This window comes from Aythya ferina, assembly GCF_964211825.1.
Source record: "Aythya ferina genome assembly, chromosome: Z".
In the NCBI taxonomy this organism is placed as follows: Eukaryota; Metazoa; Chordata; class Aves; order Anseriformes; family Anatidae; genus Aythya; species Aythya ferina.
This window is the reverse complement of record NC_140299.1, coordinates 41,594,863-41,621,195: the sequence shown is the minus strand read 5'-3', so window position 1 is coordinate 41,621,195 and position 26,333 is coordinate 41,594,863.

The window sequence follows — 26,333 nt, the reverse complement described above, 5'->3', positions numbered from 1 at the left end:
TAAGAATTAATTTCTACAATGTTACACAAGGTAAAGATACAAATGGCTACATAAGACTCAAGGCAATAAAAATGTAGGTGTTTAGGTTGTTCTCCTAGAAGTTAAGAGAGAGAAACAAACAGGAGCCATTCACTTGTGTGCACAGTGGATTTCCTATGTAGTGAAAGCTGTGTTTTCATTTTAGTTGAGTTTTAGATCATCCTGTAAATGCTACCAATCATATGGTCTAGTGCAAAACATTTGTAGGTCAGGGGAAAGACTTCCATTTTCTCGAATAGGCTTCAAATAAGACCTTTTGGTTCTTATTTCCAGGCAATGATTCTCAACAACAAAGATCAACGACAAAAATAAAATTAAAAAGAAGACACAGGGTGAGAGGAGACAGAACTAGATTTTGATGTTGCATGTATCTATTTCACTCTGCTGTAAACAGAGCTAGTCAAAAAAATTTCAAGTGTCTTTTTTATAGATTGAAATAGTTTCATGCCAGTATTAATAACTTCCAGGAATATCTGTGGGTTTTATATTTTAGTGAAACTGGAACCAAAAGTAAACTGGCTTACTTTACTTACTTCTTTCTCCTTTTCAAAATATTGCAAAAGTCTTCTTTTCCATCTGATTCTTAAAAACACAAAAGCTTTTACTTTCAAAAAGGAGGACTCAAGAGTGGTCAAATTATGTGTAGGAAAGATATTTCAATACACTTTATTTCTTGCAAATTATAAAGTGTATAAATATGCATTAGTGATGCAGTTACTTTTACTGTATTAATGAAAGAAAGAAAGAAAGAAAGAAAGAAAGAAAGAAAGAAAGAAAGAAAGAAAGAAAGAAAGAAAGAAAGAAAGAAAGAAAGAAAGAAAGAAAGAAAGAAAGAAAGAAAGAAGGAAGGAAGGAAGGAAGGAAGGAAGGAAGGAAGGAAGGAAGGAAGGAAGGAAGGAAGGAAGGAAGGAAGGAAGGAAGGAAGGAAGGAAGGAAGGAAGGAAGGAAGGAAGGAAGGAAGGAAGGAAGGAAGGAAGGAAGGAAGGAAGGAAGGAAGGAAGGAAGAAATGAGGCCCTAAAATATTTTCCTTGATTTAATACCATTACAGGGCACATATGCATATTTGAGTGCATAAGCACATACATGTACCTACATATATTTCTCTTTTATGCAAAGTGCTGTGGATAGAGAACAAGGAAAGCTTCTATCCTCAGCCTGGTATGCTATTCGCCATAACTGTATTCTATCTACATGTACATAATAAAAATGCATAATGTGAATGCATGTGTACTCAAAAATATAGAGAATATACAATAGATTGACAATAGCTTGAAAAAAATATAATGTATTGTTCATAAGTAGTTTTTTTGTTTCCTTATCATATATATACAGCAAAGGATGGCAGCAAACAGGAAATGCAATACAAGGGCAGCACTTCAGTTGAGAGATACCGTTCCTAGACAATTTGAAGTATTCTCTCACCTAGCCCTTATAATGTCAAGCCTAATGCATTCTGGTTCCTTTCTGCCTTCTGCAATCTACTGGGAAGAACTTTATTCCGGTTTTATACAATAACAAGAGTTGCCCTTGCCAGCATTTATAGTATACACAGGAACCTTGGGTCACTATGAATCACTACAAGGCCACTTTTTTTCTTTACTTCTAAAGAAATGTGAGCTGCATCGTCCAGCACAGACCACAGAAGAAAGGAGTTCAACAATCTTGCTAAGTGGCTGCTGGACAATATGCTGTATCACATGGTAAAGGATTAAAAATAGGAACATGTCAAAGAATAAAGGGTGGAACAGAAAGCCCTCAAATTAAAGACTGATGTTACAGAACTCAAGAGAGATGAAAAGGCTTTTAACCCCTTATATTCAAGTTCAGTCAAAGATAATCCCCTGGAGTTCAGATCTGCACTTGTATAGCCTCTCCATTTCTCATTTCTTCCACCAGGAAAATAAATAAATAACATAACATAACATAACATAACATAACATAACATAACATAACATAACATAACATAACATAACATAACATAACATAACATAAAATAAAAAAGTGAATTGTATTAGGACAAACCTTAAAATTAGATTAGGTTAGATTAGGATCAGATTAGAATTGCTTTTACCACCTCTGGAAAATCCTCCATAGAAAATGTGATGGGTAAAACTATTGAAAGAAAAAGAGAGAGAGAAAGAGAGAGAGAAAGAGAGAGAGAAAGAAAGAGAGAGAGAAAGAAAGAGAGAGAGAAAGAGAGAGAGAGAGAAACAAAAACAAAACAAAAACAAAAAAAAAAGAAGAAGACTATTTAATACAGAGGTATAAAAATGCATAAAAAAAAAAAAAAAAAGAGGATTTAACACAGGGAAAGATATTATTAAGGGAAGGATGCGGGTTTGTTTGTTTGTTTGTTTGTTTGTTTTGTTTTGTATGACTACACAACATGTTTATATGGTCTGGCATAACCAGCTAATACAACATCAATATTAAGAAAAAAAAATTAATATGAGGGGAATAATAATTAATGGTAAGAGGATGAAATGCAATACAGAATGCATATACAACCGCATATTGTCAAAAGTAGTTTTTCTTAAATTAGCCTTATATCCCTGTCTGATAAAGAATTAATTGATCAGAATGAGTTGACTAGAGGAATTACTTGATCTGGAAGCAAAAGTAGATGAAGTAATTTTCAATAACAGCTGCAGCACCAAGGAGAGACTTCTAACAACATTTGCTGATGACAGTACTAGAAGACTTCATCAGGGCAGGAGATGACTGGGTGTTTGCCTGCCCAATACACTCACGTAGAATTCACCTTAAATATAGGAGTAACAAGACTGGTACTTTGTACATTTGTACAAAGTGATGCACACTGATTTTGTACAAAGTGATGTCCATTTGTACAAAGTGAGGTATACTCACAAAGTGATGCACACTGGTATTAATTAGAAAAACATCTGTTATCAGGTGTATCGACTGAAAACAAATAGATATTTTTGAATCGCATCCATAGAATGCAGTCCTGAGAAAACTAAATGAAATTTTATAACATATCAAATGAAGTGCCAAGGTGACAGTAGAAGGTGTTTGTACAATGGTACATAGAGGTGATGAGATCCATCTGAACTCTGAAATATGGAATATCTGTAAAGGTTATTTCACACCAGAGTTTGAAGGTGATAAGAAAAGCCTGCTAAGGAAGCAGTAAACAGTCAAACAAGAAGGTAATTAAAAAAAGCTTCTGCCAAAATTGTGCTTTACCAGACACCCAGACAACACTGCAACTATCAGATTAGCTGGTGGAAATAATATGACAAAGTTTCATTCATGCTCTCCACAAGTTCTTCATATATTTACTTCTTTCTGTGGGCTGTAACCTCTGAACAGACCAAATCTTGCAGAATCATAGAATCTTTTAGGTTGGAAAAGACCTCTAGTCTAGATCATCAAATCCAACCGTTAATCTAAGCACCACATATATACATCTTTCAAATATCTCCAGGGATTGTGACACAGCTACTTCCTGGGGCTCCCTGATCCAATGCCTCACAGCCCTTGCAGTGAAGAAATTTTTCATAATATCTTAAATCTTAAATAACAATCAACTTAAATCTCCCCTGGTGCAACTAGATGCTATTTCTTCTTGTTCTATGGCTTGTTACATGGGAGAATAGACCAACCCCCACCTCTCCACAGCCTCCTTTAAGGTACCAGTAGAGTGCAATAAGGTCAACCCTGAGCCTTCTCTTCTCCAGGCTGAACAAACTCAGCTCCCTCAGCTGCTCCTCATAAGACTTGTTCTCCAGACCCCTCACCAGCTTCGTTGCCCTTCTCTGGACTCGCTCGAGCACCTCCATGTCCTTCTTGTAGCAAGGGGCCCAAAACTGAACACAGTACTCAAGATGCGGCCTCACCAGAGCTGAGTACATGGGGATGATCACTTCCCTAGCCCTGCTGGCCACACTGTCTCTGATACAAACCAGGATGCTGTTGGTCTTCTTGGCCACCTAAAAACACTGCTGGCTCGTAATCAGAGTTAGCAACTAATACCCCCAGGTACTTTTCATCATGCTACCCCTGGGATGATCCACCACTGTCAGTTTAGCTACAGCAGTGCAGAAGTTGTGGTCCAAGAAAGAGTGAACAACACTAAATTGAAATAACATTTCTCTGCTGCACCATGACACATAAAACTGTGTGCTTCCTTTTAGCTTCTAGGCAGAGACAACAGAAGTGACAAATGAGGACCTAAATGCCAAGGTTTTTACATTTTTGTTCCTCCTTCTAATCAGTACTATAAAAAGAACATCTTCCATATTAGCTATAGTGATATCTTTTTTTTTTTTTACTCTGAAGACTTCTCATCTTCTTCAAGATACACCTGATACTTTTTAAACTGAGTAACAGGGTCTGTTTTGGTTTCATACAAGTCCTGACAGGCATGTAAGAGGATGGATTTCATAAGCAGACCAGCAAAGGCTGACACAGGAATTGCTAAAGGAAAAGACCTAGATCTCACATATCATTGAAAATCACAGTGCAAGCCTCCCTAATACGTTTTATATTTCATGGATTACATGGATAGCTCTCCTGTTCTGAAGCCTGAACTGAATAGCAAATAGTCAAATATTCTTCTTCTCTGAAAAAAAAAAATCTTTCTTTAGTTCCTTCCTGCATGCACAAATTTAAAGTCATAAGGGCTTCCTGCTTTACCGCTATGACTACATTTTTACTTCTATTAGTATGATAAGGTTCATTTTGTTCTGAGAGACAGAGCACAAATCCATTGGGTCTGGCCTATCTTCCACAGAACTGCTCACTTGGGTTCCAATGTAGAGATAATCTCACTAGCTGAAGACAGAGGAATGGCAATGAAGTAACCTGTACATAACTGAGAAGAGTATACGATCTGATGCTGGAAAAAAACATGAGCCAGAAGTATAGGCTGCTGTTTTAGTATTAAGCAAGAAAAATTAAGTTGAATTTGTTTAGGAAAAATGATTCAGGAATTATCATCTTTCTAGTCATTCATTAGAAAAAAAAAAAAAAATATATATATATATATATATATATTTGAGCATGAGTAGGAAGAACAGCTTCAGAAAAAGAGGGAGTGCACTATTTTTTATGTCAAATACTAAGCACTTGTAGCCAATATTCTCATGTATCTGAAGCATTATAAAACAAGTGTTAGGTGTGATCGTATCTCCTTCGGTACTCCTTTTAATGGAGAATGTCATAATTACTCTGTTATTATTCCGTTCCTCTTGTTTTCACTTGCCAAGAGATTTTTCGTCAGTTCTGTAAATTGTGCTTGTGTGTGTTTGTGTGTGTAAAAACAAGCAAGCAAAAAAAACAAACAAACAAACAAAAACAAACAAACAAAAAAGGCTACTCACAAAATTCTCAAAAACAAACTAATGAGCTCTAATGAGTACCTTCAATTACCAGATGATTGACTCCAACATCTTCAGTAGCACCAGTGCAAAGTTGTTCAGAAAACAATGTTCAGAAAACTCACAACATGTACCAGACTGCTGGAGCACCTCTAGGAATGAGCACTGAAGTCTCACAGACAACTCAGTCAGCTAGTAGGCTTGTACAGAGATTACACAGAGTTCCTATGTTATCAAGTATCTTTTTTGTTAAAATGTGTGCTTTACTTCCCATGATAATAACATTCTATTTCCTGAATCCCACCTCTGCTGGGATCATTAAATTCAGCATAAATAATTATACCTCAAGTCTATGTGCTTCTGCAGTGTCAAAGGCACTTAATGATTTTATGGCCTAAAGGATTACATGGGGGTTAAGGTCAGTGCAATCATCTCTTCACTGTCAAAGTCCCACAGGAGTTTTAGATCATATTGTAACTTCCAGAAAAGCATGGGCTTTCAAGAACTGGTTGTTCATTAGAGATGTAGCTGAACACAGCTCAGGTGTTTCCCAGAGTTCGTGGAATACCCACCCTTCTCAGTGAGGAGGAGATGCTCGAAGAAGGCATGATGGCACCCTCACAATCCATCCATAGTAAAGGGAAGCACACATTTCTTTTTAATGCAACCTTGTCTTTCAGGGCCCTCTTTCTAAGCCAGGCTAATGATGATTGGACCCACTATATTGATCCATCTGGGCTTTCTGTAGTTACATTTAGATAACTTATCTTTTATTTTCTTCCCTTCAGCTCTTCCTCCACACACTTAAGAGTTTCTCAGGCAGAACCAGTATGTGCAAGGTCACTTCTTTCCTTCATATATTCCCTTATGTGTCCGGGAATAGAACAATCTATGTGCTACTCTCCCTGGCTAGTATTTTCAACAGACTCAGACTAACAACTTTTAATGGTTCAGTGGAGGGAGGGAAGAAGCCTTCTTTCTCACTCCTGTCACATGACAACTGAGACTGTAACTGATGTCAATGCAGGACACAGTGCTTCCCCCTCTCTGATGTCAAGCTTTCTTCCACTCTAAGGGTCAGTTGCAGAAAGAAGCACTGGGGCTTGTTGAAGGACACAGTAGTAAAAAATTTTTTATGGCACTGGTCAGTGCCCATTTGGCCAGTGTCATCTGAAGGCAACATTACCTAAGGCAATATAATTCTTATTTCACTGGCAGATGCAAATCCCCCTTGAGTGTTTTACTTCCCATCCGAGGTGTTCTCTTGCATTGCACACATGTAAACTAGAAAAGCCATCATGCAAGATGCTCAGCATTGCCAAACAAAAAGGACCCAAGAAAGAGACATGCTGTTTGGGCTATGCAGCTCTGCAGTTGTGTTTTTGCCCCATTCAGGAGTAGGCTGATCCTCTGATGTCTATGAGTGCATAACTTTCTTCATGACATGAAACAATTTCACATTCCAAAGCCTCAAAAAATATTTGGGAAATTAAATCCTTGTTTTCAAGTTAGTTAGAAAAATAAGTTGTAATGCAAGAGAGTTTCAAAAAGTGGATTATTTCTATAAGGAAACATATAACCCATATTGAGAACCAACAGTTTTTGTGTAATGCTCAAGAAAGTGAGGTTTCCAGGACCTTGATTCTTCTCAAGAAAAGGTAGTACTATATAAAGATTTGCCACTACGCATTGCTGAGGTCATTTTGGCCTGACACATTTGTGATCTTGATTCAGAACTTTGTTTAAACATTATCAAATTATAATCCACATTGGGAAGCAAGCTGAAAATTTGTTATCCATAAACTGTGTTTGAAAAAGACCAATCTTTCCCTAGAAATCTACCTAAATACCATGTTTTTACATCACATAACTTGAGACTTTTATTGACTAAAAAGCTCTTGTGTTGGGGAAAACATGCTGTTTTATTGATTTCCAACAGCATTTCTTCATAACTAAGATCACAGCATGGCTGTGTTTCATTCAATACAATGAGGTTTAAAAATTCATTTGTCTGGAAGAATTGAATGCTAAACTACTTGAATAATTTTTCTTATTGCATTAGCTGATGTTAGCAGTATTTGTTGGACAGGTTTCATCTCCACATGTAAACGATATTAAAAAAGAATGAGCTGCAAATAAAGTCCAAATTTGTGTCTACATATGAATATAACAACTGAGTCTCCATCATAGCTCTTCCATCATAATCTCAGAAATTCATATCATAGAGTCTGAGTAGTTTCATTTTTTCCTTTATAAGAAAGTAAATATTACTCCCACTCACAGGTGCCAGGCAGCACTGAGGAACCGAGTGGTACACAAGTCACTCATTAATCACAGTCAAGGTACTTGCATTAGAAAAGAAATACCTGAATGAAATGCAGTGGCTTCTGATGCAGAGGAGATCAAATTGTATTTGATGTGACCTTGTATTCTGTGACCCTCCTCATTTCTAAGTGCTATCCGCTGTACATCACTGTACAGACTTATTTCAAAAATTAGTGGATATCTTGCACAAAGCCCATAAGAAAGAACTTTGTTTAATTGCATCATTATTTTACACTAGCCTTTTTCTCAGGAATATATTTTTGTTTGTTTGTTTGTTTTATATGTCTTTAATATTTAATTTAATCCAATCTGAAGCTTCTTTGCTACAATTTAAGATAATTTTAATATAGAGACATACATTGAAAAGAAGAAAAATCCAGAAAATTCCAAGAAACATTGGTTATGTTGCAATGAATAATATTTGATTGAATTTATAATAGAAGTAAATGATAAGAAGAGAAAAAGTCTTTAAATGGCTGTCTTTTATCCTAAAAATGGCAGGACACACATTTCAGGTACTGTCAGATGGTCCCTCAAATTCCCTGTTGTTTTTCCAAAAGGTAAAGAGAATTTATAGGGATCAAGTGTAGCCTACATTTCAATTTCAAATGTAGTCTTTTGTATGTGACTGATGTTTACTGATACAAGTAAAGATGACGTTCTCTAACCCACTGCTGACTAGAGTACAAAGAGTCATGTTAGAACACTCTGCAAGTCACAAGTGCTATGAAATATTCATCGGACACTTCAAGGGTTGTTTTATTTTTTTTCCACATGAAAGTGCTTTGCTTGTTGTAGCTGATCTTTTCCAGAGCTAGATAAAAGATATTTGCTAACACTAACTTTTGCTTCTGTAATGTCATTCATTGAAATGAAACGAAGTCATTTGCACTGTATTAATTGTTAACTCATGATGTTTAATAATGTCATAATTTTTGCACATAGATACATTCTTGCATGATTAAGGCACAGTAGATTAGACACCAGATGTCTGATAGAATCATATCTTATTACTAATTAATATTAGATGGGATAAGAGTCATTAAATAGACCCCAAAGACCACCTTTTTCATGCATACCTAACTGTAAGATGTCTATGTCAGATCTCTGAACCAGTAGATATGTGGGCAGATAAGGTTGATAACTAGGTTGATAACTCTTCTTTTCAGACAATACTTTTTTTCTTTTTTTTTTTTCTTTTTTCTTTTTTTTTTTTTTCTCAAGCATATTGAGAGGTTAATGTAGTAACTATTTGCTATTAATCTACTGCAAAAGCTGGCAAACCAGTGCAGCTGTATGAGCAATGAGATATATGTGCAGCTATTTAAAATCTCAATTTTTCTACTTTCCAAAGCTCGTTGTAAATAAGTTCATTAGATAAAAATCACCTAGTATTAAAACTAGATATACTTCAGTTTTCTTTCTGAGCTGAGGAGTTAAATAACATGTAGAAATAGTGATGAATAGTTAGTGATATAACATAACCTACAGAAATCATAGATATTCATTGATCTACTTCATATTTATACACCATTTATTTAAATTTGGGGACACAGTCAGCAGTGGGATTTTTCTAAGTGATATAGATACAGATAAAAATAAAATCAATGACCTCATTTGGCAAGAAGCATACAAAAACTTTTTGACCATCTACATTAAATGTCACTTGAAAAGTAACACTTGCAAAAAAAAAATATGAAAGAGGAAAAGCTGATGCTACCAAAACAATTTAACAAAATCCATCCAAAAGTCTGAATATTTACAAAAAAAAAAAAAATATTCAGAGTCACATCTAAACTTGAATGTGTTGATATACCCAGTCTATACAAGACTCAGGATTTACCAAATAAATGCCCATATTGAAATTAATATTCTATCTCCAAAGTCCTCACGCTTGTTATAAATTCAGCTACTATTGTTCTAAATAAAATATTCTATTTATCCCATTATTGTTTCAAATACAATAGTCTCCATACATAAAAGAAATGTTAATGACATTAGTAAAAGCATTTCACTGTCTTTCAGATTTGTTTACTTTTCTAGCTAATTTTATCAGGAGATCCAGCTAGAATCTGATGAGGTAAACACATTTGCATTGCTGACAATGTAATAAGTGAAAGTGATGTTCAAGAAATTACATGATAGAAAGGTTTAGGACTTCATGCTTTTTTAAAAAGTTCACTTACATGAGACTTGCCTGTGTAAGAAGAAGATTGTAGCTATGGAAAGACAATAGAGAGAATGCAGTATTCCAAGTATATTTGGCTGGATTGAGACAAATTCTTCTTTCTCCACATGACTACCTGAAAAGTGCAGTTGTTTGTGTTTGAATGTTTCCACAAAATGATTTGTATGGAAGGGACAATACCTTGCAAGAGCTATCTTGTTTATGTCTGTATTTCCTGTCTACTTTTCTTATGCTTTTGTATACAACCTTGGGTTTTGCTTGGAAAAATTACGGCAACCCTTCATGTTTGTTCATATTGCATTTTGTGATAGCTTCATTTACTGTTATGGCTTTTGGAGTCTTCTTCCCATGTCCACACAAGCAGATATTTAGTATGAAAGGCAACTGAGGATAAATTACAATATCTATTAATCATCGAATAATTAGGGCTGGAAAAGACCTCCAAGATCATCTGGCCCAAACACCCCCCTACCACCAACATTACCCAGTAAACCATGTCCTTAAACACCACGTCCAACCTTTCCTTAAACACCCCCAGGTACGGTGACTCCAACCCCCCCGGGCAACCCATTCCAATCCTTGACTACTCTTTCTGAGAAGAAATATATCCTAATTTCCAATCTGAACCTCCTCTGGTGCAACTAGAGGCCATTCACTGTAGTCTTATTGCTAGTTATCTGTAAGAAGAGGCTGACCCCCAGCTTCCCATAACTTCCTTTTAGGTAGTTGTAGAGAGCAATAATGTCTCCCCTGATCTTCTTTTTCTCCAGACTAAACAATCCCAGTTTCCTCAGCCACTCTTAAAACTTGTGTTCCAGACAGCTTCACCAGCTTCATAACCATTCTCCAAACACATTCCAGGGCCTCAATGGCCTTCTTGTAGTGAGGGTCCCAAAACTAAGCACAGTAATCAAAGTGTGGCTTCACCAGAGCAGAGTACAAGGGGACAGTCACCTCCCTGGTCCTGTTGGTTACACTATTCCTGATACATGTCAGGATGCCGTTAGCCTTCTTGGCCACTTGGACATGCTGCCAGCTCATGTTCAGGTGAGCTTCAACCAATACCTTCAGATCCTTTTCCTCTGCACAGCTTTCGAGCCACTCTGCCTGTAGCACTGCATGGAGCTGTTGTGGCCAAAGTGCAGAACCCGTCACTTAGCCATGTTGAATGTCATCACACTGGACTCTGTCCATCAATCCAATCTGTCCACAACCCTCTGCAGAGCCTTCCTACCCTCCAGCATATCGATACATCCCCTCAGCCTGGTGAGGGCACACTCAATTACACGGAATCATAGAATCACAGAATGTTAGGGATTGGAAGGGACCTTGAAAGATCATCTAGTCCAATCCCACTGTCGGAGCAGGAACACGGGTCAGGTCATACAGGAATGTATCCAGGTGGGTTTTGAATATCTCCTGAGGAGACTCCGCAACCCCCCGGGCAGCCTGTTCCAGTGTTCTGTCACCATCACCATAAAAAAGTTTCATCTCATTTTTAAGCGGAACCTTCTATGTTGCATTGCACCCATTGCCCCTTGTCCTATAGCTGGGTATCACAAAGAAGAACCGGTCTTCGTCCTCCTGACACTCACCCTTTACATATTTATAAACATTAATAAGGTCACCCCTCAGTCTCCTCTTCTTCAGGCTGAGGAGACCTAGCTCCCTCAGCCTCTCCTTATAAGAGAGATGCTCCTCTCCCTTAATCATCTTCTCGGATTTGCACTGAACTCCCTCAAGCAGTTCCCTGTCCTTCTTGAAGTGAGTGGCCCAGAAATGGAAGCAATATTCTAGATGTGGTCACACGAGGACAGAGTAGAGGGGGGAGGAAATCTTCTCTCGACCTACTAACCACATCCTTCTAATACACCACAGGATGCCATTGGCCTTTTTGGCCACAAGGGCACAGTGCTGGCTCATGGACTTCCCATTGTCCACCAGGACACCCAGGTCCCTCTCCCCTTCAGTGCTTTCCAGCAGGGCAGTCTTCAACTTATACTAGTGCCTGGAATTGTTCTTGCCCAGCTGCAGGACTCTACACTTGCCCTTGTTATATTTCATTAAATTTCTCCCTGCCCATTTCTCCAACCTGTCTATGTCCCACTAGATAGCAGCATAACCTTGCAGTGTGTCAGCCACTCCTCCCAGTGTCATCAACAAACTTGCTGGTGGTACACTTCATTCCCTCATCCAAGTCATCAATGATTATATTAAACAACACTGGTCCCCATACCAACCCTTGAGGGGCTCCAATAGATGCAGGACTCTGGCTCAATTCTGTCCCATTGACCACAACCATCTGGTTTATTCTCTTCAACCAGTTTACAGTCCACCTCACTACCTGATTGTCCAGACCACACTTCCTCAGTTTAGCTGTGAGGATTCTGTGGGAGACGGTAGGCTTTACTAAAAGGCTTTACTAAAACCAAGATACAGCACATCCATTGTCTTTCCATCATCTATCCACCCAGTTATATCCTCATAAAAGGCTATCAGGTTAGTCAAGTATGACTTTCCCTTGGTGAAGCCATGCTGACTGCCCCTAATGACCCTTTTATCCTTGATATGACTAGAGAAAACAACAAGAACAACGTTACCAGGGATGGAGGTGAGGCTGAGGAGTCTATAGTTACCTGGGTCCTCCTTCTTGCCCTTTTCAAAGACCTGAATGACATTTGCTTTCCTCCAATCCTCAGGTACCTCTCTCTTTATTCTCATGACTTACCAAAGATGGTGGAGAGTGGCCTAGTAATAAATTCCTAGTAATAACTTCCACCAGCTCCCTCGGCACCCACAGATGCATCCCATCAGGACCCATGGACTTGTGGATGTCCAGCTTGCTGTAACGGTCCTTACCCCAGCCCTCATCAACCAAAGCAAACATCTCCTTTATTCTGACTTCCTCTGGGGCCTCAGGGGTATGGGGCTCCTCAGAAGAGCCTCTGGCATTATAAACAGAGGCAAGAAAGGTATTCAGTAACTCCGCCTTCTCTTTATCTTCTGTTGCCAGGACACCCACCTCATTCATTAGTGGGCCTACATTGCCTCTAGAGTTTTATCCACAAAGTATTTGAAGAAGCCCTTTCTGTTGCCTTTGACCCCTCTTGCAAGGTTTAATTCTAAGGAGGCCTTAACTTTCCTAGTTGCCTCCCTAAATACACTGACAACAGCCTTATATTCCTCCCAGGTGGGCAGCCCCTCCTTCCATGATCTTGTGGTGTAAATGCCTGAAGTAACTAGGAAAATAAAACTAACATTCATATTTTTAAGGAAAAGGTACAGCATTGAAGAGGCTTTCAGGGTAGGGCATAACTGCATTCCCTAGGCTCCCAACCTTAGATGCTATCACGCTGGGGAAACTTGGTGTGCTAGCTCTAAGGAACAGCACAGAGCATAGAGTGGAGTGGAGACACCACGGCTAGGCTCTGTAATCAGATGGGGCCTCGATTGTTCTTGTGCACAAAGCTGCACTTTTTGCCACCCTAAGCCAAAGACCTGTCATGTTTTGACAAATGCTGTACCCTAGTGTACTTTTTGCTCATTATAATATCATTATAATACCAAAACACACCTCCATCCCAAAAGCTACCCGCCTCCAAGGTGTGACCACCCCTCACTGAGCAGGCGCCCTGAATTTCTCGGAGCCTATTACTTTAAATGGAGACGGGAAAACTTTACACCAATCATAACTAAGATATGCTTGACTAGAGCCACTCAAGCTCCACCTAAAAGATAGAAAATAATATAAATTGGCCCAAGAGAGAGGGGATGTTAGGGAAGATACCACCGTTAGGGGAGATACCATCCCGAGGACAACATCCTTAGGACCTCCTGACTCCTGGGATCAGTCGACGGGCTGAGCCTCTCTTCCCCCCCCATTGGGACGCCTTTGGGTGAGATCTGAATACTTGCTTATAAATCTCTATAGAGTCTTTTATCCTTTTAATGCGTTTATTCCCAGGCTGCGCACCTGTAACGTTTGTAACATCTATAAACACCTGTAACATCTGTAACACCTATAACACCTGTGTATTTTATGCATACTAGCTTGCTTTTGCAGACAGTCACTATCGCCGGCAATCCAAAAGAACCTGATTATCTGTTGCTGTAATAAACCATACTTGATTGCATTGTGATAACTCTCATTAAGTGCAACGAGGGTGAGGGTGGTTAGCTGTGATAGTTCAGTGTTCTGAATCTAACCAGACCCCCAGGCGGTTAATGCATTTTTGGTGAATGTCCAAACGGACCCCCAGATGGTTAATGCGTTTTTGGTGAATGTCTGAACAGACCCCCAGATGGTGAATGCCTTTTTGGTGAATGTCTGAACGGACCCCCAGACGGTGAATGCGTTGATGGTGAATGTCTGACTGGACCCCCAGACGGTTAATGTGTTTTTGGTGAATGTCCGACTGGTTCAGTACCCTGAATCTGACCGGGCCCATAACAGTTAATCAGCTACACCCCTTAACGCGACAGATCTGTATACCTTCCTCTTCCACTCGAGTTTGCCCAGCAATTCCCTGTTTAAACATGCAGGTCTCCTGGCTCTCTTTTCTGACTTCCTACCTGTTGGGTTGCTCTGTTTTTGAGTTTGGAAGAAGCAGTCCTTAAATGCTAACGAGCTATCTTGGGCTCTTTTTCCTTCAAGTACCTTGTCCAATGGGATTTCCCCCAGCAAATGCTTGAAAAGGCCAAAGCCAGCCCTACTGATGTACAAGGTTGTGATTCTGCTCAGTTCTCTGTTCCTACCACGTGGGATCCTAAACTCAACCATCTCATGGTCACTGCAACCAAGACAACCAATTTCCTCATCCAAATTATCAATAAATATATTAAAGAGGATGGGACCCAACACCAGCTCCTAGGGAACACCACTGGTGACCAGTTGCCATCTGGATTTCGCTCCGTTCACCACAACTCTCTGGGCCCAGCTGTCCAGACAGTTTTTAACCCAGCAAAGAGTGTGCCTGTCCAAGCCATGGGCTGCCAGCTTCTCCAGGAGAATACTGTGGGAAACTGTGTCAAAAGCTTTGCTGAAGTCTAGGTATACTATATCAACAGTCCTTTCCTCATCCACCAGGCAGGTCATAGAAGTAGATGAGGTTGGTTCAGGCAGGACTTGCCTTTCATGAACCCATGCTGACTGGGCCTGATCCCCAAGTTGTCCTGGATGTGCTGTGTGATTGCATTCAAGATGACCTGTTCCATCACCTTTCTTGGCAGCGAGGTCAGCCTTACAGGCCTGTAGTTCCCCAGGTCCTCCTTATGACTCTTCTTATAGATGGGCATCATGTTAACAAGTATCCAGTCATCTGGGACCTCTCTGGACAACCATGGCCACAGATAGATGATGAAAGTGGCCCAGCAATCATGTCCACCAACTCCCTCAGCACCCTCAGGTGCATCCCATTAGAGTCCATAGATTTGTGGGTGTCTAGCTTGCCTAAATAACCTCTATTCCAATCCTCTTCAACCAGGAGGAATTCTTCCTCTTTCCATGTTTTCTCTTGTGTTCACAGGCTCAGAAGCACATGGGGGCTAGCCTTAGCAGTGAAAAGTGAAGCAAAGTAGGTATTTAGTAACACCACCTTCTTTGTATCCACCATCACTAAGGCACCCACCTCAATTAGCAGTGAACCCACATTTTCCTTAGCCTTCCTTTTGCTGGTGAGACTGCCCTCAGCCTTCACATTTCCAACTAGATCATCTCTGTTTGTTAGTACCAGGTAGGTCCAGCAGCACCCATCTGCTTGTTGGCTCACCTAACACCTGCATCAAGAAGTTATTCTCAATGTTCTGCAGTAACCTCCTGTACTATTGTCTTCCCAGCAAATATCAGGGTGGTTAAAGTAAAGAGCAACTCCACAACCTCACCTTCCTGGCCTGTTCTTCCTAAAAAGCACAAAGCCATCCATGGCCACATTCCAGTCATGAGAACTGTCCCACCATGTCTCAGTAATTATAAAAAGATCATAGCCCTGCAACTGCAGTTCCCCTTGTTTATTCCCTATGCTGTATGCATTTACATACCAGCATTTGAGTTGGGCTCCCAACGCATCTGCTGTTCTGGATGGGGCAACTGTAACTCATCCATGTGGGCCTACGGTAGCTCTCCTGTTAAGATCTGTTCCCTCTCTAGGTTATGGGCTCCCTTTTCTGAGTGTGGTGTTCAGCTGGCATGAGTGGAATGGCATGTCATCCTATCCCTTATTGCCAGCATACCTGATGATATCTCCTTCCCCCATCAAATCTGGTTTAAAGCCTGACCAATGAGCCCTGCCAGCCCATGGCCTAGAACCACGTTAAGTTGGTAAAGCTCCTCCTTTTTAATTCAGCTTTTCAGGACACATATGACTGACGTGCAAACTTTCTTTGCAAAGCTTTGCTAAGTATAGTAGTAGTTTACTTGAACAATAAAGCACAACTTCAGCACCAGTAAATGCAAAGTCCATTATTTTCAATTAATTGTCCTATTTAACTCTCTGAAGATCATGCCCATGTACATAACAAAGTGGTTTTTTTATTCTTCTGTATGACTTTGCATGCAAACATTTTCTTCCTCCAGTTTCAGTTATTGTGACTTGACCCCTACTCTTTCACAACCTTCCCTCATTGTGTCAGTCTCAGAAAATGTCAGACACACTGCAATACCAAGGCAGCATTCTTAAGGCTATCACTGTGGTTCTGACAGCAAAACTCACAAACTAGTTTGGTCAATAAAGCTCTCATATGCATTTTCCCCCCACAATTTTTATAAACAGTCTTTTCAGTACGTCTTTGCAGTTCATTGTCCAGATTCTCCTAACATATTAATCTTTATTTTTCTGTATCCTTTTCTCTACCTTTAGCAGGCAAATCTATTCAAAATTTTTCTGGAAAGGTCATTCTCTAAAACCACTTCTCATTGAATTCCCTCTCTCACCTTTCACGTTAACCATAACCTGTTTGTAACTTCTAAGATATTTCCCTTACTTTCAATATATTCACCTATTGTGTTCCCTATTGAGATGTTCAGTCCAACTCACATATCCCACTTGCTAGTAATGAACAATAACAAATCACCAGGACCATATGGTATTCACCTGAGAGCTTTAAAGGAACTCAAGGATGAAATAGCCAAACTACTAACTGCAACATGTAATCTCTCATTTAAAATGCTGTCAGTGACACAGGAATAGATGGTGGGTAATATAACACTTTTTTTTTTTTTTTTTTACAGAAATTGTAGGGAAAATCTAGGGAATTACACATCAATATGTCTGATGTGCATACCATGTAGAACAATAGCAATTATTCTAAAGAAAAAAAGTTTTAAGCTATAGGACTAAATAAGGTGTATAGATAAAACATCAACATGGCTTCTGCATAGGGCAATAATATCTCAATAATCTATTGTAATTTCTTAGGAGAGGTACTGAGTGTGGGGACAAGATTGACAAGTTGGTATCCAAAAGACATTTCATAATACCTCACTCATGTCTGATAAAGGCAGTCTCAGAATAAAAGTAAGTATTCTCCTACATGTAAGTAACTAAATAAAAGATAGAAAGGAAAACATAAGAAGTAGATCATTGGTGGAATCCCCCAGGAGTGTGTGTTGTTCGGTGTATTTGCAAGTGGTATTGGAAAGACAACGATACCAAGCTTTCAAGGCTGATAAGGACAAGGGCTGCCTACTGATTGTAGGACAGAAGCATGAGTAATAGGGTAAAAGGGCAGATGAAATTCAGTGCAGATAAATGTGAAGTAACTCATACAGGAGAAAAGTCCAAATGTTATAAAAGAGGTTTTAAATTAGGTTATTAGTACTGAGAAGAGAAATTCTGAATTTACAAAATATGTTTTTCGAAAATATAGACTTAGTAATCATTAAAAGGACAGCTAGAATGCTAGCAATCATTAAGATGAAAAATTAAAAACATCATTAGATATCTATGTAAATCTGTGTTGTGCTAATAACTCTGAGTGCTGCCTGTAGGTCTAGTTTCCCCATACTGAATAGGTATAGTAGAACAGAAAAGTAACAGAGACAGTCAAGTTATGCATGAAGTGGTTTATATGTAAGGACCCTTTGGCTATGGGAGAGGAATGACAAATCTGGAAAGGCTTGATAGGGAAAGTCTCTTCCAGTGCAATAACGTGACACAACTAGCATTAATGATATGTCCAAAGCTGACTCAAGGAGGTACTTCCAGTAGCTAAGCTGCAGAAAACCTGTCAGTGTTCAAAACGTGCTAGACTTCAAATAGACTTCCGATTATGCAAGTTCACTGAAGAGAAATCCTTCAAGGAATACCCTGATAAGATCTGTCTTGGAAAGTTCCTTTCCAGATTCTGGGAGAGGGTGGAGGTTGGACAACGATAGGTAGCTGAAGGTTTATTCCTCCTACTCAGCAAAACAGAGGGAGAAAATAAAATAAAATAAGCTCATGGACTGAGATAAGAACAGGGTGATCACTCACCAATTACCATCACAATCAAAACAGACTCATAGTTAAGGGAGATTAATGTAATTTATTGCCTATTGATAATAAGTGAAATCAGTGAGAACTAAAAGAAAACTAAATAAACCTTCCCCCCATCCATCGTCTTCTATCTCCCCCCACTGAGCAGCACAGAGGAACAAGGAATAGGTGTTGCGGTTGTGTTCAGTCTTTTCATCTCTGCCACTCCTTCATGGTCCCTCCCTGCCCCTGCTCCATGTGGGGCCCCACCCACCAGGATGCCATCCTTCCTGAACTAAGCCTGCGGGGGCTGCCCACAGGCAGCAGCTCCTCAAGCACTGCTCTCACACGGCTCCATACCATGGTGTCCATCTGTCCCCCAGGAGCAAACTGCTCCAGCATGGGTCCCCCACGGGTGGGTGGCAGCTCCCCCTACACCCCCTGCTCCTGCGTGGGCTCCTCTCCATGGGCTGCAGCTCCAGCCTGGGGCCTGCTCCTGCAGGGGCTCTCCATGAGCTGCAGCCTCCTCCAGGCCACATCCACCTGCTCCACCAGGAGCTGCAGCGTGGAGATCCGCTCCATGTGGGACCCATGGGCTGCAGGGGGACAGCCTGCTCCACCAGGGGCCTCCCTGCACAAGACACAAGGGAACTGCTGCTCCAGACCATGGAGCACCTCCTCCCCTCCTGCTGCACTGACCTTGGGGGCTGCAAGTCTGGTTCTCACTCCTCTCTCCCTGTTGTTGTGAAACATTTTTTTCCCTTTCTTAAATCTGCTCTCACAGAGGTCCAACTAGCATCACTCCCTGGCTCAGCTCTGGCCAGTGGTGGGTCCCTTTTGGAGCCACCTAGAGCTGGCTCTCACCAGATATGGGGTAGCAGGTGGGCTCTGCTCACAGAGGCCACCCTTGCAGCCTCTTTGCATGCCCCCTCCCCCTCCCCCCCCAAACACAGAGACTACTCATTAGAAGATAATACTGTACATATACTCTATAATACACTTACCAGCACCAAAGAGATTCTAGTGTCTCAGTATGGTTATTCCTGTGTTATTAAGCATCCAGGAAAGTAATTTCTCCACAGTTACATTCCTCTCCCTGGAGAGGACTTGCCCTCAAACACTGGTAAGGCCATCTGAGGTTCTCTTCCCAAATTTGTGCTTTTCCACAAGCACTACAAAAGAATTTGATATACAAACAGATATTTCATGTGCTGAACTTTGCCAATAATAACGACCTGTTTCGTTACCTTCCACTAACTTGTCTATCTTGTTTTGTGCTTAGACTGTGAGCTCTTTTGAGTAGCAGCTTTTTCTGATCTGTGCTTGTGCAGCACCAGGCAACAATAGACACCAGTTTCTGACTAGGGATTCTAAGGTTATGAAAATTGTGGTAATTAACGTGACTAAGAATATCAGAAATGGATTTTAAAATGTGTAAAATAGTTTAGTTTGGGATTTGCAGCTGTGTGGGATTTGCAGTTTCAAAACATGTAAGATTCATTGAACTGGGGGTGAGAAGAATTTGAGTAGCTTCTTTCATGATAAACATGTATTAGCATAATAGAAGTTCCTTAAGGAAAGGCACCAAGTCTTTCTTCAATTAAAACAATTTATGTACTTTATCTCATTTCCAGCTTTAGATACATCAAGTATAACCAGGAAGAAACTTCAATATAAAGAATTAAATACACTATTTTCATCTAATGTTATTTCTGAAGCACAGTTGGTGTGGTTGCTTTTACATTGTTTCCTGACCTAGTTCCTCATGTCCAAAGGCCTTTGAAAATAATAAATGAAAATGTAACTTCAAGCAAACTCCAATTCACATAGCCCTTTACTGAAACAGAGAAGGTGCTATTAATATATCCACTGTAAAATTGTCATTGTTTATAATGCAAAGCTATCATGATTTGGGTGGTGTTCATACACATATTTGGTTGTGTTTGTGTGGCACCCCAAAGGGTACTTAATGGAGTAAAATATGCCAAAAAGCTGGGGCCACTTTATTCAATAAAATGTAGGTTATCAAGGTGAGAGGCTTCTTTAACAACAACCAAACATTTATTCAGCTTCCAATTACTCATTTCAGAACTTGCTATATGCATAAGAATAGCAGGGGGAAATGCTGTTCTGGATGTTACTTCTTTCAGATTCTATTAAAACTGTAATAGCCTGCTTCCATTATACATTTCTCTGTATATTTCAATCAACATGTCACTTAGCTGCTGCTCCTGAAGTGCACTTAATATTTTCATTAAAATCAATAAAGCCAAGAAATGACAAGGGTGCAGGTGGATGCAAGCAATTAAACTTCTCCTATATGTATTGTTAACTAGCATTTCGAAAAAGAAGCTTCATTCAACACCTGTCCCTTTCCTTTTGAATGGCAGCTAACAGAAATTCACTTAGCCAGCTTTTGTCTGCTTATTTTGCTGACAGATGATGTGAAGAAGTAGGCAGTTACAGGGCCAGCAATTCAGAATTAATTTTCCCTTCAAAAGAGTGATGTGGACAACTGAGTGCAGTAATGGTACCTGCTCAGGATTCAGGGGGTAAACAAGATAATTTGAGATGATGGGACAGAAATAAAAGCTCTTTAAAGGTTTGTTCCTCACGTGGCTCTCAATGGCACACTCACTAGCACTTTTTATCCACCTCAAATGAAAGTCAGAAGAGTTAATCATTGAAGTATTAGCCTGCCATACTTTTGTGTGTGGTAGGATTGAGAAGGAAGCAAAGGAAATAAGAGACTGAGGATTGTGCCCCACCCCAATATTAAAAGTATGTGATAGTCAAAGACAGTATTTAAGGAACATAACAATTATTAATGAATCCTATTTTCAGAACAGGCTGTAAATTAAATGGAATTGCTGGCTGTACATGTACTGCATATTTGCAGTAAAGGGAAATCACCAAATCTTCAATCATTATGCAAGATTTGTTTATCTTGTCACCTGTGAATCACTAACCAATGTCAACCTCTGTTCTTGTAGAAAAATGCAATGTGGAAAAGCAGCAGTGCAATCAGAGGAGCCAAATGCCATGATTCACTCTGAAAGTGTGCACAGGTTTAGGTGCCAACTGGAACCCACAACTCTGCACTTGCTGCTTCAGATGTTCTGTTAAGGTTATCTATATACACATAAACACACATAAATAACTAAGGTGGGCTCTAAAAACTTCTGAGCAAATTGTAGATAAGCATTGATTTGCCTGGACATTTTTTCTCTCCATACTGTAAGCAAATATACAGGTATGAACATCTCAAGATTCTTGTCAAAAGGAAGGGAACCTCCTCCACGAATTCTCAGTCCCAGACACATAGGGAGCCAAATTTGAGGCCTTACTGTTTAAAGACCTTCAGAGCTGTGTAGAGATATCACTATTCCTTACGGAAACACAGACTTGGAATTGGATATCCCTATTGATCTCTGGCTGTTTAACTCCTGAATGCAGTTCTAGGGAGAGTTAAAGAGACTATTTATGGGACAGCTGCCAAATCAGGCTGTATTTGGAGTCTCATGCCTCATAACCTCTCTCCTGTCTCTCCCTGGTATTCAATCCTCTTTTGTCATCCAATATCATTATTACTAGATGGCTGTTTCTACCCTCTACCAATTTACTCTGCACTCTGAAAGCTACCATCTACAAAATATATGGAGGTACTTAGTACGTAAGTGATTTTTGCTATGACTGCACTCTCTATAAAAGCCCAAGAAAGGGAGTGGACTAATCTTCAACACAGTCCATGATTCAGTCTTGTTCACCTTATATATGAGGGATTTCTGGGACTCAAGACACTGGTACCAAACTATTATAGAGCATCCCAGGCTTAGGCTCCTCACAAAACCCAGCTGCTTTTGCAACTGTTTCACATAACCAGGCCCTTCTCAGGAAGGTTACCTGCTCTACAGGTAGCAGCCCTTCTTCAGGTTTGCTTTATTGGTAACCAAGCTGAGCATCCATTACTGTAGCTAAACTGGGAAACCCATACGTGCAGTCCTTTTATGTAGAACACTGCTTATGTGCAGTGCTTTAGGGCAATGTAGCACTCAGGTTTAGCAGGGTGCCTTTCCCCATCACCATCAACATTCTGCAACACCCCAACATGCACAAACCATTACACTCGCTACCTGGAAATCAGACCACATCAAACAAGAAATATGTTCTGAAGTGTTTCTCTTTTCTTTTCTCATTTCTGCTGTCATGGTACTCTCATTTGTTGTGTCAAATCTTAAATTGGAACTCAGTCCTCCTAAGGTTTGTAGACAAGTTTTCTGTAAGGCTTTCTGTAAGAATTGGTCCATGGAAGTGTGCAAGCAAGTCATTTTAAATGTGTATAAATATCTGTGCAGGATCAGAGCCTTGTTTGCAATCTCCTTGTTGTGCAATTTGTCTTTTATTTATTCTAGGAAATCTTCAGTACATTCTGATGTCTTATAACCAACTTTAACAGATTAACTAGTGTCTCCTCTCATGCTTTCCTAGAAAATAATAATCCTTCCACATTGGTTAGTATATCATGTGGATTTGTCCTACTGAGCAGTATATTTATCATATGTGACGGCCTGTGCTGTCTCCAGCTGCACTGTTCCATGTAATACATACTCATTCTTAGTTCATCTAGGATTTATTTCAGATTTATATTAAAGAGAATGAGATCTGAATCTGACCCAGTCTACATGTATGTATGAGAGTCAGGTAGTATGGAGATAGTAAGGTAATGACTTACTCCTTTTGAATATCAGGGTAACTACTTCAGATAAAACCTGCATCTCCTGACATCATATTAAATCTGTTCCTGATATGTTCCTTAATGACTTGTTGAACTTAAAAACAGAGATGCTTACTCTGCAAAATAGTCTTACTTTTTAAAATCTGACCTTGCTCTTGTATCTGGTAGTGCTCGTCTTGTGGCTACCTACAGTTTTGCTCTTTTGTGTTTTGCAGAGTAATCCATTGTATAGATTTCTATCATCATTCTGAAGTTAATTTGAATCTCATCAGTATCAAAAGTTTATCAGCTATCAGTTTTTAAGGTACCGTTAATAGGTAAGTCTGTGAATTGTTTGTTTATCATCATACATGTAGTCTGGACAGGAAGACTTTTAGGAAGACAGGAGTCTGTCTTCCTAAAAGTGGTTAAGTGGAAAAAAATGATGAGCACTGAGCTGCAGCATGACATCTGACCTTAATTATGCCTTTAGAGACAGAAAGAATGAAAAGTGAAAATTAATTAAATTGAACATCTGATCCTGCAATAATATATAAATAAATAAATGATTTCAATTGTGTATGAGCATGTAAGAGACTGAGGTTAGCAAATATTTTTATTTTTATATACCTCATTGGAAGCATGAAGTTGTATTTGGATAAGCAGAATGCTTTGTCATACTCCGTCATTTATCACCTCTAGACACATCTGGGGTTTCCTAAAGTGCAAATTGGGTCATCTAAAATGTTCCTACTACAGGCTTTCAAGCTTGAACTAAGGATTAGTTTCAATCTAGCACTGGATTTAAAGCAGAACTACAAATACAACTGTATACTGTCTCCATTTGTGTGCTGTGCATGGCCTATCTGTTGTTTGTGTTTGTTTTTCCCAGCTAATTTATTTACTTCATAAACTTGCCCTGTAGCACTGAGCAGTTTTTAGCAAATTCACCCCACTCCACATAGTTTTGTAACAGTGAGTTCCCAACACAGAGTTGTCCATCTGTTCTGTGTTTACTCTGAAAACAGGCATATAATGGTAATTTTGACTTGAGATTAAAAAAAAAAAAAAAAAAAAAAAAAAAAAAAAAAAAATGAAGCTTAATATACAATAGCTATTGTATATTCTTGTTCTTGTTCTCCCAGAAACTGTTGTGAGAAACCATTCTAAATATATTTTTCTACTGCTTTGTTAGTTTTAATAGTGCCCGCATGTTAAGTAACAAAAATTACTTATTTTCACTTTTCATTCTTGTTTTCACTATTCCCTACCCAAGGTTCAGGAGACTATTACTATTTGTCTTCATGACAATTGTTTTAAGAAACATTTTTTGCCAATGAAAACTACATTTTGTGTTAAAAAATATTTCTTCATTAAAGCTTTTTTTTTTTTGGCTGAATTTTTTTTATATTTTCTTTTCTCCTCAAAAACATTAGCTTTTTTAATTTAAGGTGTAAAAAAACTGTCCACTACAATAATTTGCTTCATTATTAATCATAACAGGGAAACTACTTGATCCTATTCTGAATGATGAAATGTTCTGTTCTGAATAAGACACCATCCAATGTGGAAAAAAAAAAAAAGAATGTAATTAGAGCTAATTCTCAGGAGCATTACAAATTATGTCAAGCAAAATCAGTTTTCCTACTGATACTGGTAGCTAAATATAGTAATTGTAGAAACTTGATATCCATTTTATTTCAGAGGACATATATTAAGGTATGTATGTATATATGTGTGTGGGTGGGTATATGTATATGCCAAAATAGACCAGAACATGCAAAGTGATATGCAGTCTAAATGTGTTCATCAGTATCGCTTAATTATACAGAAATGCAAATCCAAGACTCTGAGGTGAAAGTTCAATGTATCACTCTACACAAGATCCCAGTCTTGTAATCAGAGATATGGAGGTGGAGGAAGGGGAAAAGTGACATGAGAAGAGGAAAAGACTTAGGTACTTAATGTCTTCTTTGCCTCAGTCTTTAGTAGTGACACCAGTTGTTCTCTGGGTACCAAGCCCCCTGTGCTGGTAGACAGGGAGCAGAATGAAGCTCTCATAATCCAAGAGGAAATGGTTGGCAACCTGCTAAACCACTAAGATGTATGCAAGTCTCTGGGGCCAGATGGGATCCACCCAAGCATAATGAAGGAGAAGGTGGAAATGCTCACCAACCCACTTTCCAATATTTATCAGTAGTCCTGGCTATCAGGGGAGGTCCCTACTTACTGCTGGCTAGCAAATGTGATGCCTTCTACAATAAGGGCCAGAAGGAGGACCCTGGGAACTACAGACCTGTCAGCCTAAATTCAGTGCTAGGGAAGGCTATGCAGCTGTTGTGGTTTCACCCGGCTGGCAGCTAAACACCACACAGCCATTCGCTCACCCATCATGGTTCGCTTGAGTGCCATCATGCGGCACATACAGAACAGGCAGGTGATCAGGCCCAGTCAGCATGATTTTATGAAAGGCAGGTCCTGTTTAAATAACCTGTTCTCCTTCTACAACAGGTGATGTGCCCAGTGGATGAGGGAAAGGCTCTGGATGTGGTCTACCTTAGTAAATCTTTTGATACTGTTCCTCACAGCATTCTTATGGAGGAACTGGATGCTCATGGCTTGCAGGGACATATGCTTCACTGGTTAAAAAACTAGCAGAGTGGTTGAACCGAAAATGTTGTGGTGCATTGAATTAACTCCAGTTGGAGGCCAGTCACAAGTGCTGTCCCCAAGGACTAAGTACTGGGGCCAGTTCTCTTCATATCTTTATCAATGATCTTGAGTGTACCCTTAGTAATTTACAGATGAAACCAAGTTGGGTCGGTGTGTTGATCTGCTTGAGGGTAGAAAGGCTCTATAAAGGGATCTGGATAGGCTGGGTCAATGGGCTCAGGCTAACAGTATGAGGTTCAACAAGGCTGAGTGCTGGGTCCTGCTCTTGGGGCACAAAAACCCCATGCAATGCTACAGGGGAAGAGTGGCTGGAAAACTATCCAGAGGAAGGGACCTGGTGGTATTGAATCATAGAATGGATTGGGTTGGAAGGGACCTTAAAGACCATCTAATTCCACCGCCCTTCTCATGGGTAGGGATGATACCCACTAGATCAGGTTATCCAGGGCCTCATCCAACCTGGTCTTGAACACCTCCAGGGATGGGGAATCCATAGCTTCTCTGGGCAACCTGTTCCAGTGCCTCACCATTGAGTAAAGAATTTACTCAATTACCCTGAGTAAAGAATTTCCTCCCTACCTGTAAACTAAATCTTATCTCT